Source organism: Myotis brandtii, unplaced genomic scaffold, assembly GCF_000412655.1.
Source record: "Myotis brandtii unplaced genomic scaffold, ASM41265v1 scaffold208, whole genome shotgun sequence".
Classification (NCBI taxonomy): domain Eukaryota; kingdom Metazoa; phylum Chordata; class Mammalia; order Chiroptera; family Vespertilionidae; genus Myotis; species Myotis brandtii.
Window position 1 is genome coordinate 1,485,956 of NW_005357764.1, and position 6,162 is coordinate 1,492,117.

A 6,162-nucleotide genomic window follows, 5' to 3' on the forward strand; every position below is an offset into this window, starting at 1 on the left:
CACAACTCGGTCCCAGCGCCCCGCTTCGCGCTCTGAAGCCCAAACCGATGACTGTTCAACTCCGCCCCCCGCCTTCTGCCCTCACTCAAAGGAGACCAGGGTCCGACAGGCTCTCCCGCGATGGCTCCATGGTGCTCTTTTTGACACATCAGTGATGTGTTTTTTTAAAGTCACTTTTTTTCTGTCCCTAAGTCAGGACTTAACCTACTCATTGGGCATTCAAGAGGATTAGACTGCTGGGGTGAGGGTACCCAGTCCCTGCTCTGCCGCCCCCCATCGGTCGCCCCTCCTGGGCGAACGGGGGGAGACCGGGTTGCACAACTGTCCGGAAGAGGAAGGGTGACCCCAAACCCAGGCCGGGACTGAATTCACACTCCGCCCAGAGCAGGGGGCTGCTCTCAGGGGCAGGGCGGAGGAGCTCCCCTCCCGTCCACAAGCTTGGAGACCGGAACTAGAAACGAGCCCAGCCCGGCCGGTGTGGCTCCGCCGGGGAGCGGCGACCTATGAACCAGGAGGTCACGGTTGGGTTCCCGTTCAGGGCACACCCCTGGGTTGCGGGCTCCGTCCCCAGTAGGGGGCGTGGAGGAAGCAGCCAATCAATACCTCTTTTTCATCATTGTTTCTTTGTCCTCTCTCTGAAATCAATTAAAGAATAAAGGGGGAAAAAACCGCCCAAGAGACAAGGCTTGGTCTCGGTTTTGGTTTTCCTGACTTTCTGCTCCCTTTCCGTGTCAGTCTCGTTCCAGGGCAACCTCCCCCTTCAACCCTCCAGGCCTCCTCCCCAGCCTTCACCCACAAGCACCCTTGCACAATCTTGTTTGTTTTCTGTATAGCACTTGCACAAACTAGTTTGTTTTTTTTTAAAAAGCATTTGACTTGAAATTATCTTGTGTGTTTATTTGTTTATTCTGTCTTCCGGCCGCTAACACACCTCCCCTTAAGAATAAAAGCTCCGTTTGGACCAGGACTTTGTACTCAGTACTGCTGTATCCCCAACACCATGTACTTGGGACACCTTAAATGCTCAGGAATACTAAGGTACCTAATATCCTAATGGCTCCAAAACCTCCTGCCACACGCAGAGAAGGGGCAGTCCAGAGCCCCACATCTGGAGAGTCCGGTTTTGCACACCAAGCCTGGGTGGTCCTGGCCCACGCGAGCGTGGGGGCGGAGAGTTGAGTGAACCTAGCCTGGGGCCACCCGCTGAGGCCCAGGCCGCCTCCGCCGCTGAGCCAACTGGACCCCACCGGTTTCCCAGAGCGCCCCAGGCCTTCCCACTTCCTCGGAGGAGCCAGACTGGACCTGCCAGCTAGGCTAGGTCTGAGCAAAGCCCAGCTTCTTTGAGGACTTTGAATGCCAGGCCGACACCTCAGGCAGTTTCCCCTTTGTCATTGCTTCCCCAGGATGTGGTTCTCCTTGCGTCACTTTACAGCGTGCACCAAGGTTTATTACATAGTTGATTTTGTCAATTGTACCCGCTGGGATTGTGTTTGTTTTCCTTGGGAGAAGGGGCTGCTTCAGAGCAGAAAAACAGCTGTTCTCCACCAATTCAATAATAGTCTGTTTAACCTTTTGCTAGTTTCCTAGGATTTGTTTTTAAAAATTTAACTCTTTGGTACAACCCTCCAGGCCTCCACCCCAATTCACATGTCCATTTCAGTTTGCACGTTGAGGTGCAACGGCTGACGTTTTCCCACATTTTTGTCCAGTTACCACAGCACCTCTTACTGAATAATCCTTCTTACCTTCTCATTTTGAAGCCCGTCATCATATTAGAATTTTCTGCAATATGGAATCTATTTCTGGCTCTTCATTCTTTCCATTTATTTTTACATCAATGTCATATTGTTTTACTTGCTACTTTGTAATATGTTCTTAATATGTGGTGGGATTAAATAAGGCTCACAAAAAGTGGGGGGAAAGAAACACAAGGTAATTAAGAAAGCAGGTCACTGGTTGCCTGGGGGTAGAGGTTAAGGGCTAACTACAGAGGGGCACAGAGGAATTTGGGGGGGATGCTGGAACTATTTCATATCTTGATGGTAGGGTTAGTTATACAACTCTGCATTTGCCAAAGCTATAAAAACTGAACCCTAAAAAGGATGAGTTTTCCTGTATGTAAATTACACCTTAAAATGGGAGAAGAGAAACCGATACACAAAGAACACACTAGTCAGGGGTGGGCAAAATTTTTGACTCAAGGGCCATAATGGGTTCTTAAACTGGACCGGAGGGTCGGAACAAAAGCATGGATGGAGTGTTTGTGTGAACTAATATAAATTCAAAGTAAACATCATTGCATAAAAGGGTACGGTCTTTTTTTTTTTTAGTTTTATTCATTTCAAACAGGTCGGATCCGTAGTTTGCCCACGGCTGCACTAGATAAATCCTTAAAAAAAAAAAAAGTTTCTTGACCTAGATGGCAAGCCCTGGAATGCTCTCCTGAAAATACAGCCTTCCTTCCCTCAGAGCGAGTCCTCCCCTGCGAGCTGGTGGGTGGTGGCAGCAGCCGGTGATGCTTGCCCTTTGAAGAACCTGGGAGCCTCAGGTCTCATCCCATGGAGCTCAAGTAGCCTGCTCAGGCCGTCTCTTCCTTTCACCCTCCAGGCGGCTCCCAACAAGTCTCCGCTTCTTCCCCCGGTTCCTGCCCCTCCTTGCAAGGCTTTGGTTCAGGCCAGGAGTGGCTACATCATTTGCAGGCCCCAGAGCAAAATGAAAACATGAGGCCTCTTGTTCAAACATCATTAAATTCAAGATGGCAATAGTAGAGCATTGCACCAAAGTGTACGGCCCTTCTGTGTGTGGAACCCTACATGACCACGCAGGTCACACACACATAAAGCTAGTCCTGGTTCTGGCCCTTCCCTTTGGCTGCGGTTGGGACCCACCCACAGTCACAGGAAATGAAGTCTTCCTATGTCAGACAGAACCCTCCCCCCGGCCTGCCCCACACTTCCCTGTGTCCAAGTCCAGGCCTGTCCTAGATGCCCTTATCCCATGCTGCTCCTGAGGAAATCCCAACTCCACTCTTCAGAGAAGCTTACCCCTGTTAAATAAAAAAAAAAAATGCATTGGCCAGTGTTCTCAATGGTTAGAGCACTGGCCCGAGCACCAAGTGGTCACGGGTTCGATTCCCGGTCAAGGGCACATACTTTGGTTGCAGCCAATCAATGTCTCTTTCACATCCATGTTTCTCTTTCTCTCTCTCCCCCTCCTTCTCTTTCACTATCTCAAAAATGTCAATGGAAAAAAATACCCTCGGGCGAGGATTAACCAAAAAAAGGGAAAAAAAGAAAGAAAAAAATTTACTCATGACACTTATTAGAATGGTAAGGAAGTCTTTATTCAAGAAGGACTACAGCAATGGAGATTTGTAGTAGGGGACAGAGAGTGGGCTCAACTCCAAACACAACAAAGAAAAGTAGAATTTATGGCCAAGGACCAGACTGGGGGTCAGTGGGTGGAAAATTACAAAGCCCAGCTGGCGTAGCTTAGTGGTTGAGAGTCTCGACCTATGAGACTCTCAACAATCAATCAAGGTTTGATTCCCGGTCAGGGCACATGCCAGGGTTTCAGGCTTGATCCCCAATGGGGCCACATGCAGGAGGCAGCCAATGATACTCTCTCATCATTGATGTTTCCATCTCTCTCTCCCTCTTCTTTCCTCTCTGAAATCAATAAAGATATATGTTTTAAAAAGAAAAGAAAATTACTAAGAGAAAACCTCAGGGCATTCTGGCTAAATAGACTACAGGATTCTCACGGAAGACAGGCCAGTGACCAGTGGAGGATGAGGAACCAAATTAAATGTGCAGGGTGATGTAGTATAGAGGATGAGCAATTCTGGCTAAACTAAGGATTCTTGCTAGAACTGGACTGTACAAGAAAGGACACCTTCCAAGGTCAGACCTAGTCCAAAAGAGCTCAGAAGAGCCTAACAAGCCCTGGCTGTTGGTTGGGTTTCATCCATGCACCAAACAGTTGCCGGTCTCGGCACTAGCCCGAGTTTTGGGATGGATTCCCAGCAGGGGGCGTGCAGGAGGCAGCCAATCAAGGGTTATTTGTTGTTAATCCTCACCAGAGGATATTTTTTCGATCAATGTGCTATTGATTGGATGTTTCTCTCTCTCCCTTCCTCTCCCTCAAAAAATTAATAAAAAAATTAAAATAGCTTAACCGAAGTTTGGTCAACCTTTGTCACCTCCACTCCATCACCTGGAGTGATAAACGAGCCCGCTCACCTCTGAACTCCCATGGCACTCCCACCTCATCTCACGTGACATATTTCACTTTTGTTGCAGGAAACCACACATTCTTTTTCTTTTCTGAATCCATTATAAAGGGCGAAGCCCTACCCCACAAGGTGATGGATTGCCACTGTGGGGCCTGCATCGTCTTTGGAGAAAGGATCACTAATACCTACAGCCCCAGCCCCCCAGTCTCAGAGAAACTTCCTCTCATGCTGCCTCTGCCTCCTTCACTATTGACTTGATCGCTATATTTGCACTGCACTACATGGCCATGTGTGTTGTCTCCTTCCTCCACCCACCGGGGAAAGGGCCAAGAAGGCAGACGCCATGGCCACCTCAGCTTCCTCACCTGGGAACCACGCCAGGAGGCCCTGAGGGAGGCAGCAATACATCACTGTGCAGTGAATGGCACCTAGCTCTGGCACCCTGGAGCTTGACAAACCTAGTTCACATCTGATGCCCATGGGGGAATGAACTCTCGGAGCAGGAACCTTTCCCACCTACCCCCAGTTCAAACTCATGTCAGTCAGGGGAGGGGTCTGGTCCCTCTTGACTCTAAAGCTCCCCAGCACTTTCTGGGGTTGGAGCCAGAGCAGCTCTAGGGATAAAAACAAGACATGAGCCCAGCCGGTGTGGTTCAGTGGTTGAGCGTCGACCTATGAACCAGGAGGTCACGGTTTGATTCCTGGTCAGGGCACATGCCCGGGTTGCAGGCTCAGTCCCCAGTGTGAGATGTGCAGGAGGCAGCCAATCAATGATTCGCTCTCATCATTGATGTTTCTATCTCTCTTCCTCTCCCTTCCTCTCTGAAATCAATAAAAAATATATTACAAAACAAACAACAAAAACAAGACATAGGTCTGGCTGGGCAAGACCCACAGTCCAGAGGTGAAGGGACAATTTCAGCAGCATAGAAAGAGCTGATGGAGAGGCATATGGGGGCTGTGGGCACAGGGAGGTGCATTGCCCTCTGACTTCAGAAAAGGCTTCCCTGTCCAGCCGAGGTGGCTCAGTGGTTGAGCATCCACCTTTGAACCAGGTCACGGTTCAATTCCTGGTCAGGGCATGATCCCCAGTTGGGGACGTGCAGGATGCAGCTGCTCAATGATTCTCTCTCATCATTGATGTTTCTCTCTCTCTCTCTCCCTCTCCCTCTCCCTCTCCCTCTCTGTAATCAATAAAAATATATTTAAAAAAAAGAAAAAGGTTTCCCTAATGAGACAAGATCTGAGCATAGTGAGGGGGCTTTGCCTATAGGGGGAAGGCCCAGAGGGCTGCTGTGGTCAGAAGGGGCACCACTCTCAGTGACTCAGGGGGCTAGACTGCCAGAGGCTTTAAGTGACAGGCTGAGGGACCCAGGGAGCAGACACTGAGCTGAGAAAAGGAGGGCCAGGGGTAGGGAGCCCAGGGTGGGGCTCACCACAGTTCTGAAGAATTGGACGCCTTGGCCTAGTCTGCTGGTGGAGGGGTCCCAAGCGGCCTGCCAGGCGCAGGAGGGAAGAGCTGCCCTGAAGCAGTAGCCACTACAGTGGCACCTGTAATTGTCTGGTCCCAGAGCCCTAGAGCCACCAAGCTGGCTTGGGGACTGGGAACTGGTTCGCCAGGCAGGTATGAGCTAATAGGGATCAAGTTTCCTTTGAGACACCCCAGCTTGGCTCTCTTGAGCCCTCCCCCTGCATCTGGGCCTGGTCTTGGTTTCTGGCATAGCTGCCAAGTTTTGGTACCGCCCACCCACTCCCCACTGGCAGTACTGGCAGGCCCAGATCTCTAATTGCTGGGTGAGGAGCTGTTCTGCAGAGGTGGTACACGGAAAAGTGGACCCTGGCCATTGTGGGGCATGTGGGCACCCAGCCCGACTTGCTCGAGGCCTTGAGGAGGGAGTGGCCCAGACTCAGGCCAGCACTGAAGGGGG